The 15,755-nt window shown below is 44.5% G+C and overlaps 2 protein-coding genes across 4 annotated transcripts in view; one reads left to right on the top strand and one right to left on the bottom strand.

The window, feature by feature from the left end:
• LOC148896045 (bifunctional glutamate/proline--tRNA ligase-like) overlaps positions 1–15,755 on the top strand; it is an 85,100-nt gene that overhangs the window by 26,823 nt on the left and 42,522 nt on the right. The gene's annotated exons all lie outside the window — the stretch shown is intronic.
• LOC148896047 (C-type mannose receptor 2-like) overlaps positions 1–15,755 on the bottom strand; it is a 93,593-nt gene that overhangs the window by 45,487 nt on the left and 32,351 nt on the right. The window lies entirely within an intron of this gene.

Genomic DNA, 15,755 nt, shown 5'->3' with positions numbered 1-15,755 from the left:
AACCTCACACCACCAGACCGGTTTAATGAAGGATTTTGTTGTTTTATAAGAATCGCCTCTTTTACCCCCCTTTCAAACCATCTATGTTCTTTCGCTAAGATTTTAACCTCATTGTCGTCAAATGAGTGGTTAGTAGCTTTTAGGTGCAAATGTACTGCCGATTGAGGCCCACTAGTATTATCCCTGCGATGTTGATAAAGTCTTTTTTTGAGAATTTGTTGAGTCTCCCCAATGTACTGCTCTTTACAATTTTCATTCTTACAATGTATGGAATAAACTACATTACTTTGTTTTTCATTTGGTAGCCTATCTTTTTGGATGCACTAATTTTTTAAGTAGGTGGTAAATTAAGTAAGTGGTAAATTTTAAGTAGGAATTTTATGTTGCCAAAGGACTCTTTGTAATTTTTCAGAAACTCCTGCAATGTACGGTACTGCTACTCCTCTCCTTTTAGAATCTTGAGAATTATTGGTTTCGTTCGCTATTCTTTCTTTCTGACATTTGTTGAATGACCACTGAGGGTACCCACAGTTAGTGAGTGCTCTCCTGATATGTTTTGACTCCTTTTCTCTACCTTCAATGCTAGTTGGTATTAGTTTAGCCCTATGCTGGAGGGTTCTGATAATAATAATAACAAAACATTTCACTCCAGGAGTCAAAACATATCAGGATGTATCATAATGTATATTTTGTGTAGTTTTAAAGCTTAGAAAGTAGAAAATTATGTTTTAGGGGGACATGGGAACTTATTATTCTCATTTTAATGGCTTCCAAGTGGAAATTTATTTTTAGGATACACACTTTTCGCCTTACGCACTCTGGGAACCAATTAAGTTCGTAAGCCAGAGTTTTACTGTACTCCAAAAACAATTTAGCCGTTTTATGCACGTGGCAGGGGATGGTTCCAACCTTGCCTTGGCTTTCTTCCAGTGTCTATCCAACCTACGACTTTTCCTGCCCTATCGTGGACAGCCGAGAGAACGTGACTCATGCCTTGAGAACCACCGAATATCACGACCGCGTTCATCGACGCGTTACAGCTCAGGAAGCCGTACATCAGAATCAGAATCATCTTTATTGCCAAGTATGGAGAAGACACAAGGAATTTGTTTCCGGTCGAACACGCTGCACTAGTATCATCATCAAAAAAATTGCAAAGCGGCACTATACAGTTCAATTTGGGCTACTGTTCAAATCTGGGAGTATTCCCGCCTCAACCTGAACAACACGGTGCTGTCCAAGCGCAAGCTCACGTGGTTTGTGGAGGAGGGATACGTGGATGGATGGTGAGGTCCGGCTTCTTTCCCTACGCTACTTTGGACAATGCACAAGTTCATGTCACGGGGCCACTATCGTCCCGCTTCCCCACAGTCAGAGGCGTGCTGAGGAGAGGGATGACCGTGGAAGGACTGAAACGGTTTATCGCAGCTCGGGTATGTCCATTGCATCGGTGCTGTTTTTCTTCACTCGTTCACTGCCAGACCATGTGCAAAAATGAGCACACTCCAGGGCCAGGGTTTTTGTCTTTGTTTATTATTATTTATTATGATATAGTATTATTTATTTAAATTATTTTTTTAAATTAATTGTGTTTTATTTATTATTTATTAGAACATATTATTAATTATTCTTAATTTATATTAATTCGTGTTAATTTATTATTTTGTATTTTTGTATTATTATTTATTTATTGATTTAATTTTTTTTTATTAATTATTTATTTTTTGACGTTCGTATGATGAAAAGTTCGTATTATAAGGCGTTCGTAAGTTGAGGTCTCATTGTACAGCAAAATACGTTGACGTGATGGAAGGAGTGCTACACTGTGTCCTTTTTTTTCGGTCATGGGCGTTCCTTCAGTGACGTAGGGTGAGTACTTGTCACCAACTCAAAATCAAGATATCCGGAATATTCAGAGCGAGTCTTAAAACGTAAAATATAGCTATATGCCGTGGAATCTCTGTAAAATACGCTCAGTAGAAGTCATTTGAAGCCATTTTTTTTTTTCATTCAACTTGTCCGGAGACGTCGGTTGTTCTTTAAAGGAATGGTGTCCTTTAAGGAGGACACCTAACTGACATTAGAAAAACGTATTATAGCATCTAAAATACCCAAAACACGCAGGCTGTTATTTTTAGTCAAATGCAAAACACCAATAAAAATGACTTAAAGTGTCCCAAAACTGCTACAAAATGCACTCGGAAATGGCGAAATTCGGAAAGTCCTGTTCGTGACATCACGCCCAGGATACAAGTTGTGTCCATAATTTGTAAAATCACTGGTCGGTTCTCCTTTAAACTATGATTTGAATTGAGCTGTCCGTCTGAAAAAAAAAAGCGAATAGATAGTCAGCTAGACAGACAGATTGCGATATCTAGCTAAAAGATAGCTAGATAGCCAGATAGCTATACATGTAACATCGGACTTACGACCAGTTCCACTTACAACCACCCGTACTTACAACCACAACCTCCACAACCTATTTTTAACATTTTAAGAGGGGAAGTTTACGAGTCATTTAGCTTCTGAGATTCGATTCTACATTTTGAATGGATTTCGACTTACGACCATTTCGACTTACTTGATTTGACGTGAGTAGTTGATTCAATGAATCCCAATTATTCGCTGCTTCGACGGGTAACATCCGACTTACGACCAGCTCCACTTACGGCCACCCATACTTACGACCACGACCTCCAGAACCTATTTTTAACATTTTAAGAGGGGGAGATTGCGAGTCATTTAGCCTCAGAGATGCGATTCTACATTGTGAATGGATTTCGAATTACGATCATTTCGACTTATTGGATTTGACGTGAGTAGTTGATTCAATGAATCCCAATTACTCACTGCTTCTATGGGTAATATCCGACTTACGACCAGCTTTCCACTCTAACTTTAGTGTGTAGGCAATAAAAACTACAATAATAAAACACAATCTAAATTAAACAAACTTAACATATTCAGCAGATACCTCCAAATGTGGAATCTGCTGTGGGGATTCATACATGACCCCAGTAGAGCCAGGATCTTCTGCTGGCTCGGAGGGAAAGCCTCCACTAACATTTCCTTGTAGAGGGCCCTCCATTCGTTGACGCCCTTCCAAATACATTTGTGTCCGAGAGTCCAAGCATCCTCGATCCACATAATACATCCATGTGTTCATAAGTGTATGCACAAAACAGGCATACATACTCATTGACTCACATATGTTTTAAATTGTATATATATATATATATATATACATATTGTAAACACACATAGACATACACATACATATACATAGATATGCATATATATATACATATACATACACATGCGCCCCCAGCATGCTCCACTAACCATCAACGGTGCTGCAGTGGAGAGAGTGAGCAGCACCAAGTTCCTGGGAGTGCACATATCCGAAGACCTGTCCTGGAGCCACAACACGGCATCAATGGCCAAGAGATCCCACCAGCGCCTGTACTTCCTCCGCAAGCTCAAAAGAGTTGGAGCCCCGACCCCCATCACGACCTCCTTCTACCGCGGTACCATAGAGAGCATCCTGACCAGCTGTATCACCGTGTGGTACGGCGCCTGCACCATGTCCTGCCGTAAGACTCTGCAGCGCATCGTGAGGACAGCTGAGAAGATCATCGGTGTCTCTCTCCCCCCCCTTCAGGACATCCATAACACCCGCCTCACCCGCAGAGCCATCCGGATCGCTGGCGATCCCACCCACCCCTCCCACAGCCTCTTCAGCCTGCTGCCGTCGGGTAGGAGACTGCGGAGTCTCCGAGCCAAGACCAGCAGTCTCAAGGACAGTTTCTGCCACCGGGCAGTCCGGAGACTCAACTCCCTCCCAGTCCTGCCCAGCCTGCCCCTTCCCACTGCCACACTCACCGAACTCTGAGTACACGCTACATGCTGTACGATCATCCTGAACTGTATTTTTTGTTATTTCTCATTAGACAAGACCTCACTTCAACCCTTTCTAGTTGTTTGTTTTTGCAATTACGACATTACGTCACTTTATGTACGTCACTTCCTCACTTTACATATGTCACTACCTCACTTTACATACGTCACTACCTCACTTTCCATACGACACTTCCTCACTTTACATACAGAAATTACATGTATTGTCTGTTGTCAACTGTATGTCTTTTTAGCCACGTTATAAGTGCCTTGCATGTCTTGCACGCTGGGTCCGAGAGGACATTAATTTCATCTGTGCTGTATGTCATGCATATTAGCATATTTGACAATAAAGCTGACTTTGACTTTGATACATACATACATACATACATACATATACACACATACACATACATGCATACATACATATACACGCACATCCATATGTTCATCATTCACTTGTATATACATATATATACACCTACAGCTATACATATATACACACATATACACCCATACATACCTAAATGCATACATACATACCCATACATGTAAAGAGTTTGATGGTTCTCTTTATTTGTAAGTAGGTTCGTTGTCAGATCTCCCAGGCAGGTGACGCGCAGAGCTTGATCGTGGCGTGGAGTCGAGCAAGTCGTGCCGTGATGTCCGTCCGACACCCGGCGTTAGCCGGGCGTGAGTCCGAGATGACTCTGATGTGATTCTGCCCCGTGGTTCGCCCAATCTCTCTGTCCCGCGACAGCTCCTTTTATACAATTTGCAAGCGTGTGCTATGCGTCAGGGTGATACGCACATCAAGGAGATCAAGGAATTGAAAGACATGAAAGTGTTGAAAAGCGCACTTCAAAATCATACACGCGTGTGACGCAACACATGCACCCTTACATAGATGTATACACATACATAGCTATATCTACACCTGCACACCTATCCATTATCTTCTCCGACGTACATTTCCACCTACTCATGTAATACTGGTAAATACATTCACTTTCTACACCCATATGCGTTCATATTCGACTACACGCATGTTCTTACTCACACATATACATCCATATACCTGTTTGCATATATACCCACCCCCACATGCATTGACCCATGCCCAAACAACGTCATACACTCACAACAAGAAAAAGGAATATAACTGATAGAGTGTTTATGCACATTAGTAAACATACAGTAAAGTCTCGTTATATCAATATTCAAGGGAGTCCGAAAAAATATCGATATAACCGGGACTATCGATACATCCGACCCTGTTTGCATGTAATTTTCTCCGTGCGTGCATAGAAATAGTATCGATATAACCGGGACTATCGATATATCCGATATCGATATAACGAGACTTTACTGTATTATGTTATTTCATGCTTAGATTAGTAAACATATGTTATTTCATGTTAGTTTAGTACATATTATGTTATTGCATGTTCAATTCAGTCTAACCCAGACATGGGCAAACTACGGCCCGCGGGCCACATACGGCCCGTTAAGCTTTTTAATCCGGCCCGCCGAACCTGCCCAAATGATAGTAAAAACAGCGTCTGAAACTCATTACAAAAAGTTAGCGGACAGTTAGCGGCAGATAACTGAAAAGTTGCCTGCCCCATCTTTCACAACCTGAAGCACAATGAGACAACTAATCACATTAAAAAAACATTGTCAACATTGTACCTACTACAAATGCTACCTTGCTTAATTTACGGTAAATGCGCATGGCTAGATTTTGCTGCAGTAGTTGATTGTCATTGTGGTGCACAATGCAACGTTTGCATTGCTTCCTACGAGCCACTAAGCCCCTTTCATGAGTCTCACGTACACTTTACAGTCACGGTTTAATGTAAATTTACGTTTTGTAGCGTCACATATGTTGTTAGCTTCTATTGAATCTTTCTTCTGGGCTGAGGTTCTGTGCATCTATTTTGGAAAATGATATGCAATTGCACGACTTTATAACGCTTGCGAAAGTCCGGAAGAAAGCAGCATGCTTCTGATTGGCTGCCGTGCCGAGTAGGCAAATTTCACTGCAGGTTGCCTATGTCTGTGTGCTCGGCGACGGTACACGTGTATTGTTTGCGCGTGAAGGCGAGGGCGCCAGTGAGGAGTTTGTTGAGCGCGCGGTCAGGACAAACCATCTATGATTTGGCGGAATTTAACACAAGTAGGTATTATTGAGCTTGAATATTTCGTTGTGGAATAATATGTTTTGAATGTTGAAAGTGATTCCATTTTCCAATAAATGTTGATTTCTTTAACTTTGCCCCTTCAATGAAAACCTATTAAAAACAGACGCAATCATGATGAATCACAGTGCATACGTTATTTTAATCTATTTCCATTTCCTCCTCCAAGTATCTGCGAAATAGTATGCAAACGCCATATTCCTTGAGACAAATTTATTAACTGATCAGGGATATTTTTCACATTTGAAAGACAGTTAATAAATTGGGTTGTTACTGTGCAATGAGGTTTGTACACACTACATTTAAAGGACAACCGGCACCATTTTTTGTTTTTGTTTCCCACTGACATCAGAAAAACGTTTTATAGCATCTATAATACCCAAAACAGGCAGGCTGATATTTTTAGTTAAATGAAAAACACCAATAAAAATGACTTCAAAATGAATCCGGAAATGGTCAGTTTCAGAAGGTTCCACCCCTCTGTTCGTGACGTCACGCCAAGACGTCTTGCCTTGCTCGAGAATCAAAACAATGGCTTCAGATTCGGAGAAGATGTTTTCTTGTTCTTGTTCTTCTGAAGAGGAAAGCATAAATGTTTGCAATTGATTCTAGGAGTCCTCCCATATCAATTCGAGCCGTCAATGACAGCAATGTAGCACCCAGAAAAAGCAGAAGATGGCGCCCAAGCGCCGTTGGAAATGGGCTGATTTGTCAGCTGGGAATTTGTGTCAGCGAATATCAAATACAGTGAAGTCTCGTTATATCGATATTCAAGGGAGTCCGAAAAAATATCGATATAACCGGGACTATCGATATATCCGATCCTGTTTGCATGTAATTTTCTCCGTGCGTGCATAGAAATAGTGATATAACCGGGACTATCGATATATCCGATATCGATATAACGAGACTTTACTGTATATATATATATATATATATATATATATATATATATATATATATATATATATATATATATATATATATAAATCCTCGTCTCACCCACCATGGGTGGTGTCTGTCCCCATTTCAGCTCGGGTCCTCTACCAGAGGCCAGGAAGCTTGAGGGTTCTGCGCAGTATCCGTGCTGTTCCCAGCACTGCGCTTTTCTGGACCGAGATATCCGATGTTGTTCCCGGGATCTGTTGCAACCACTCGTCGAGTTTGGGGGTCACTGCCCCAAGTGCTCCGACCACCACAGGCACGACTGTCACCTTTACCTTCCAGGCTCTCTCCAGCTCCTCTCTGAGCCCTTGGTATTTCTCGATTTTCTCATGTTCCTTCTTTCTGATGTTCCCATCACTCGGGACCGCTACATCCACAACAACGGCTTTCCTTTCCCCTTTATCTATGACCACGATATCTGGTTGGTTGGCCATTACCATCTTGTCAGTCTGTATCTGGAAGTCCCACAGGATTTTTGCTCGGTCATTCTCCACCACCTTGGGAGGTGTTTCCCATTTTGAACTTGGGGTTTCCAGTCCATACTCCGCACAGATGTTTCGGTAGACTATACCAGCCACCTGGTTATGGCGCTCCATGTAGGCTTTCCCTGCCAGCATCTTACACCCTGCAGTTTTGTGTTGGATTGTCTCAGGTGCCTCTTTGCACAACCTACACCTTGGGTCTTGTCTGGTGTGGTATATCCCTGCCTCTATGGCTCTGGTGTTCAGGGCCTGCTCTTGGGCAGCCAGGATGAGTGCCTCTGTGCTGTCCTTTAGGCCAGCCCTCTCTAGCCACTGATAGGACTTCTTGAGATCAGCCACTTCTGCTATGGTTCGGTGGTACATCCCGTGTAGGGGCTTTTCCTCCCATGATTGTCCCTCTTCAAGCATCTCATCCTCTGTTCCCCATTGGCTGAGACATTCTCTGAGTACATCATCCGTTGGAGCCTTCTCTTTGATGTATTCATGGAGCTTGGATGTTTCATCCTGGACAGTGGCTCTCACACTCACTAGTCCCCGGCCTCCTTCCTTACGGCTTGTGTACAGTCTCAGGGTGCTGGACTTGGGATGGAATTTTCGGGTCTTAACATCCGTGGTCTGAATCTCTTCCTTTGGCCACCTTATTATTCCTGCAGGGTATCTGATCACTGGCAGGGCATAGCTGTTTATTGCCCGGGTCTTGTTCTTGCCATTGAGCTGGCTTCTGAGGACTTGCCTCACATGGCTGGAGGTATTTGGTCGTAGCCGCTTTCCTCGTTGCTAATTCGAGGTTGCCATTGGCCTGTGGTATACCGAGGTACTTGTAGCTGTTTTCAATGTCTGCTATTGTTCCTTCAGTGAGTGAGACCCCTTCAGTGTGGACTACCTTGCCCCTCTTAGTCACCATCCGACTACATTTCTCCAGCCCGAATGACATTCCAATATCACTGCTGTAGATCCTGGTTGTGTGGATCAGGGAGTCTATGTCCCTTTCGCTCTTAGCATACAGCTTGATGTCATCCATGTAGAGGAGGTGACTGATCGTAGCTCCATTTCTGAGGCGGTATCCATAGCCTGTCTTGGCGATTATCTGGCTGAGGGGGTTCAGTCCTATGCAGAACAGCAGTGGGGAGAGTGCATCACCTTGGTATATGCCACATTTGATGGACACTTGCGTTAGTGGCTTGCCATTGGCTTCAAGTGTGGTTTTCCACATCCTCATCGAGTTTGCAACGAAGGCTCTCAGGGTCCTGTTGACCTTATACAACTCCAAGCATTCATTGATCCAAGTTTGTGGCATCGAGTCATATGCTTTCTTGTAATCAATCCAGGCTGTGCACAGGTTGGTATGTCGGGACCTGCAGTCTTGAGCGACTGTTCTGTCAACCAGCAGCTGATGTTTGGCACCTCTAGTATCTCTACTAATGCCTTTCTGTGCTTTGCTCATGTATTGATCCATGTGTCCACTTATCTTAGCCGCAATGATGCCTGACATGAGCTTCCATGTTATGGAGAGACAGGTTATTGGCCGATAGTTGGAAGGAACTGCACCCTTTGAGGAATCCTTCATGATCAGGATTGTTCGCCCTTCGGTTAGCCATCCTGGGTGAGTCCCATCCATCAGCAGCTGGTTCATTTGTGCTGCTAGGCGCTCGTGGAGAGCTGTGAGTTTCTTTAGCCAGTAGGTGTGGACCATATCCGGGCCTGGTGCTGTCCAGTTTTTCATACCTGAGACTCTTCCTTGTATATCTGCCGCTGTGATGGTAACTGGGTTCTGTTCGGGGAGGTTGCTGTGCTCCTCTTTCAGAGTCACCAGCCATTGTGCACTGCTGTTATGTGCGACCTCCTTCTCCCATATGCCTTTCCAGTATCTTTCAGTTTCCAGCCTTGGAGGGTCTGCTCTGCTGTTAGAACCCTGCCACTGAGCGTACACTTTCGCAGGTTGTGTTGCGAACAGCCTGTTTATTCTTCTGGCCTCATTCTCTTTCGTGTACCTCTTTAGGCGACTGGCCAAGGCCTGGAGCCTTTGTTTGGCAGTTTCGAGTGCTTCAGGTATGGTTATCTGCATGTACCTCTTGGGTATTGGCCTTTTATTCACACCTCTCTGGGTCTCCGTCAATTGACTCACATCTTTCCGAGCCGCCTTGATCTTGGCCTCCAACCGTCTTTTCCATGGTGGGTAATGAATCTCGTGGCTCTCATGGTTGCTCTTGTAGCCAAGCATGTCTAGGATCACTGATGCTGAGGTGTATATCAGCTCATTGGTTTCCGTGATCGTTCTGGTCGGGATCGTTCTCAGTGCTGCATTCACAGTTTCCATGAGACTTTCAGGTGGTACTTCACATAGCCGTTGTAATCGGTGTCTTCGTTGCCCAGTTTTCATTCTTGCCATGATCTTATCTCTCAGGTCATTTGCTGCCTCGCTCAGCATTTCATTTATTGGGGCTGGCTTCCCAATCTCATTATTCATTGGGGCTTGCCTCCCAATCTCTGGTTGAACCACTTCCTGTGATGTGGCAGCCTGGGGCCCTTCACCTCGGAATTTGTGTTGTACCTCATCAATCTCAAGTTGTGATAGCAATTGCCGTTTGTGGATATTGGAACACTGAGCTACGAGTTGTTTCGTGGTCAACCGTGACTGTGGGTTTCGAAGTAACCATTCAGCCCCCATTCTCCGCATGTAACCCCTCTGACTAGGGTTGCTTGAGTAGGTGCATTCCAACAGAGCCATGTTATTGCATCTCGTCCATCTCCGCTTTGTTCCAGTAGCCCATTTTTCATCAGGATGCTCTGGTTCCCCAGCACCTGACGCAGACCTTGTTTGGCCGGGCGACGTCTGAGCCGGCATGTCATTCCATTTATTGTCTCTCATCATTGTATGAGGTAGGCATTAGCGTGAAGGGTCTTGCCCAAGGACCCACACTGGATGATGTCATTGTGCTCATTTTCTCTGCCACAAGTGGGATTCGAACCCTCGTCTCCCATATGCCAAACTGATGCCTTATCCAGCTATCCAGCCGCTATATATATATATATATATATATATATATATATATATATATATATATATATATATATATATATATATATATATATATATATATATATATATATATATATATATATATATATATATATATATATATATATAACATCGATGAGAAGGTTTCTTCAGCCGTCATCTGTACAAATTTGAAGGTTTCGGACGTTTCGCCTCCTATCCAAGAGGCTTCGTCAGCCAACTAAAGTCTGACTGGTCGTATCGGCCCTATTTATATATCCCTAATGTCCAGACATGGCGGCGCCGGACACAGCTATGATAGGTCCCTACTCTCAGGTTGGGGGGGCAGAGGACCCCTCCCTGTGGCCCCACTGATTGTTCCTACATTCCTGACTAACGACTGGCCTATTTCCCCCACTCCCGCCGGTATCACCTCATCAGCATTACGAATGTTGCCTAAGCTGTTTTGCCTAAGCAGGCTATTGTATGAACGATCCAAATTGAACCTCACCCCACCAGACCGCTTTAATGAAGGATTTTGTTTTATAAGAATCGCTTCTTTTACCCCAATTTCAAACCATCTATGCTCTTTCACTGAGATTTTCACCTCATTGTCGTCACATGAGTGGTTGGTAGCTTTTCGGTGCAAATGTACTGCCGATTGAGGACCACTTGTATTATCCCTGCGATGTTGATAAAGTCTTTTTTTGAGAATTTGTTGAGTCTCCCCAATGTACTGCTCTTTACAATTTTCATTCTTACAATGTATGGAATAAACTACATGACTTTGTTTTTCATTTGGTAGCCTATCTTTTGGATGCACTCATTTTTGCCTTAATGTGTTTATCGGTTTGAAATAGGTAGGAATTTCATGTTGCCAAAGGACTCTTTGTAATTTTTCAGAAACTACTGCAATGTACGGTACTGCTACTCCTCTCCTTTTTGTATCATGATAATTTTTGGTTTCATTCCCTATTCTTTCTTTCTGACATTTGTTGAATGACCACTGAGGGTACCACAGTTAGTGAGTGCTCTCCTGATATGTTTTGACTCCTTTTCTCTACCTTCAATGCTAGTTGGTATTAGTTTAGCCCTATGCTGGAGGGTTCTGATAATAATAATAACAAAACATTTCATTTATAAGCGCCTTTCAAAACTGTCAAGGACACTTTACAATCACAGCTACTAGATAGCCAGATAGCCAACAGCTCACCTGCTAACAGCCTGTTATGATCTGGTTGGTGACCAACGGGTAGCAACGTCAGCCCTGCCGGCAGTCTCGCAGGTGCTGGTCGTTATAATCACTGTCACTTAACAGGACACCCGGCACGACCATCCGTTGTCGGTTCATTGTTTGCTGCATGTTTGTTGCATGCATTGTATGATGTACATGTGTTTGTTTAACCTTGGCGGACTTTTACTTTTGGTCTTCTTTTAATACTTTGTATTTTTTCCGTTCAGTTGATTTTGATGTTTTACATTTTGTTCCTGCTGACCTTTATTTTAATACAATTTGTCAAACAACCTCCTTCTCCCTCCTGCCTGCTTCTTTGGATCCGCAACCGCCATCACCACCTCGCAAACCGTGACACAGCCAGCCTGCTATCCAGCTAACAGCCAGCCAGCAAGATAGCTAATAGTTAGCCAGCCTAGAAAGGTTTTTTAGTCTCTTATTGCAAGCTAATTTAGCTTCAAGGGAATCAGAATCATCTTTATTGCCAAGTAGGTAGAACATACAAGGAATTTGTTGCACTAGTAGCATCACCAAAAATTTGCAAAGAGGCACTATCCACTTCTATTCGGGTTACTGTTGAAAGAGTTCATGGCGACGGGGGAAGAAGCTGTTGAAATGTCTACCGGATTTGGTGCAGGTAGCCTGAGGGGAGTCGCTGGAAAAGGCGGTGGGCAGGGTGCGGAGGGTCCAGTAGGATTTTCCGCACCCTTCTTTGGATTCCTCGAGAGCGGCTAGGGCGGTGGCACTGATTTTTTTCCGCCGTCCTAACTGTCCGTTGGAGTTGGATTTTGCCCATTTTTGCGGACCAAACGCTGATGGAAGAACGCCGGATGGATTCCATGACAGCCGTGTAGAAATGTTGGAGCACTTCCTGTGGGAGGCCAGGCTTCTTCATTAGCTTCTTTAGCAGCTTCAGGAAGTACATTCTTTGTTGGGACTTTCTCAAGACAGAGTTGGTGTTGACCTCCCACTTCATGTCCTGGGAGACTGCGATTCCCAGCAACTTGAAGGTCTCGACGTTTGACACCAGGCGGTCGGATAGTGTGAGGAGCAGCTGTGGTGATGGTTGTTTCCTGAAGTCCACCATCATCTCAACTGTCTTGAACGTGTTCAGCTCCAGGTTGTGACGGCTGCACCAGAGCTCCAGCTGCTCCACGTGTTGTCGCTACGCAGACTCGTCACCGTCTTTGATGAGTCCGATGACCGTGGTGTCGTCTGCCAACTTGATGAAGATCGTAAGGGACACACCAAGCTGGAGACGTTTGGGGATGGTGGGATTAAACGTCCACAAACAGGATCCGTGCGTAGGTTCCCGTGTTGTCGAGGTGGTCGAGGATGCGGCACAGTCCGATGTTGAGCGCATCCTCCGCGGACCTGTTTGCCCGCTAGGCAAACCGAAGCGGATCTAGCAGAGGCCTGGTGATGTTCTTTAGGCGGTTCAGCACGAGGCGTTCAAAGGACTTTGTGACAGTCTGTAGTCGTTCAATCCCGAGGGTGCTGGTTTCGATGGAACTGGGACGATAGTAGACTGTTTTAAGCAGGATGGCACTTCACACTGCTCCAGGGATCGGTTGAAGTGTGAAGTGTCGTGTGAAGGCCGGAGCCAGCTGGTCAGCGCAGGAGGGGGACACTCTGGCAGGTCCTTCAGCTTTCTTCAACTTCTGATGCTTGAAGAGCCGTCTCACATCCAGTCCGTGGATCTGTAGGGAAGAGGGCGGAGATACGGGAGTATCCATATCCTATTCATAGTATCATATCCTTTTCAAATCGGCAAAAGAAGAAGAATTTAGCCTCATTGGTTTCTCAGTTAGCAACGTTAGCAAGACCGACTGACGGCATTTTGTTTTGCCGATATTTTCGAATATAAAACCCAGAACGAGTGTTCCTTCCACATCTCCAGGACCAAAAGGGAAAAAAAGTCATGCTATGCCCATCTATTAGCTATCTGTTAACTAGCTAGCTAGCTTCCTATCTATTTGGGTTACTTCTGGGTTGAGTGAACGCCGGCGCATGTGGCTGCCGCTGCTCACCCGCAGAAATGCTGATCCTGTGACTGTAGTGTAAAGTGACCTTGAGAGTTTTGAAAGGAACTTCTAAATGAAATGTATTATTATTATCAAACATTTTGGTTTATTTTGTAGCATGGAATCCATTTTAGGGTCTGTCTGTACATCTTGTCAAGTCAGTTGTTTTTCTGGAGACCCCTTCAGCCCCACTTGTACATTTGTGTGAGTCGCTCATTCTGCCACCTGAATTTGCTGGGTGAAGTCTTGCAATCTCCCCCCACCCACCAAAAAAAACTCGGTTTACAAACGCTTTAGCTAACGAACAACAAACATTGAATTGGCGAGAATATAATCTTGGCTGACAAACTACTTTTCGGCAGACGAAACAAACCACACGGCACCACGGTGGCTGGCGGACTAGTTTTCCACACCCACTGGTTTGTTATCAAGTGTAGTACCTTTGCTATTATGGGAGCAAAAAAAGACCCCACCGCAAGCTAGTGTTAAGCCGAAAAAGACACGAAAGAAAATGACGGTCCAGCAGAAGAAGATCATCGAAAAACACCAACGTATTGTGTGTTTGTGTGATTTAGCGTCCCAGTACCAGTATGCTAAGACGACCAGTGCTACCATCCTTAAGAACAAGGAAGCTATTAAGGGTGTGCCCGCGTTGTAACTAAGCAACGGTCTCAAGCAATAGAAGAGGTTGAAAAACTTCTATTGATTTGGATGAACGAAAAGCAGCGAGCAGGGGACAGTGTGAGTGAGGGTATTATCGCCAACAAAGCACGACAACTTCAGTCGGATATCATCAAGAGGCAACCGGGAAGCTCATCATCCATTGACAACGACCATCACTAAGGTCAATAAAATGACTTGATTATACAGTTCAATTTATTTCTTCAATTACAATACAACATTTTAAAATCAGGTATATTTTGTGTAGTTTTAAGGCTTATTTAGTCGAAAATGAGGTTTTATGGGCACCTGGGAACGGATTATTCTCATCTTAATTGTTTCTTATTGGAAATTGATGTTTGGAACACAAATCTTTGGCCTTACACACACTTTCTGGGAACCAATTAAGTTCGTAAGGTAAAGTATCACTGTATTTTGTGTAGTTTAAAGGCTTATTTGGTTGAAAATGATGTTTTGTGGGGACCTGGGAAAGGATTATTCTCATTTTAATGGTTTCCTATGGGAAATTAATGTTTGGAATACACACTTTTGGCCTTACAATCACTTTCTGGGAACCAATTAAGTTTGTAAACTGAGGTATCACTGTATTCTGTCTAGTTTTAAGGCTTATTTAGTCGAAAGAAGCCAAAAGTTTGTGTTCACTGCAAATGGAGATTGTGGATAATCACTCCCACACTTTAGTGTGGGAGTGTGGGAGTGGCTTTAGGACCAGCGAGGGAGGGCCGGCATCACCCCCCCTTCCCCCGTCCCTTTGCCATCTTCATAGCGAGCGCAACCGCGACGGCTCAGATGCCATCGCAGCCGATCATGAGCAAGCGCCCTGCGTCCGATTCTACGCCGCGATCGCGGGTCGTACCCCGGGTGCCCAAGTGCTCCCGTTGCCGCAACCATGGCTACGTGTCGCACCTGAAGGGCCACAAGCGCTTCTGCCCGTGGAAGGACTGCCAGTGCGACAAGTGCAAGCTGATCGCAGAGAGACAGCGTGTCATGGCCGCTCAGGTAACGTGGCGTCGCGGAGCAACCCTCTGCGCGACCCCCGCGCGAACCCCGCGCGACCCCAGCCACTGCAAGTGGTTTCTTCCCTCCCAGGTGGCCCTGAGAAGGCAGCAAGCCCAGGACAAGCAATTGGGCCTTTTCAGACTTGCTTTTTCAGCCCCGACCTCGATGCCCTCGATGGAAAGCGAAGACGCGCCCCACGACCTGTTTGCCTCCAAAGGACAACCTTTGACCGTGCCCGCAGATTCTTCTACTTCTTCTCTGCCGACAGCTGCAGGTGAAGCTGCCCGACAAATT

This window comes from Hippocampus bargibanti, linkage group LG07, assembly GCF_051943395.1.
Source record: "Hippocampus bargibanti isolate YZ-2025 linkage group LG07, ASM5194339v1, whole genome shotgun sequence".
NCBI lineage: Eukaryota > Metazoa > Chordata > Actinopteri > Syngnathiformes > Syngnathidae > Hippocampus > Hippocampus bargibanti.
Note: the sequence above shows the minus strand (reverse complement) of the source record. Positions and strands in the feature narration are given on the sequence as shown.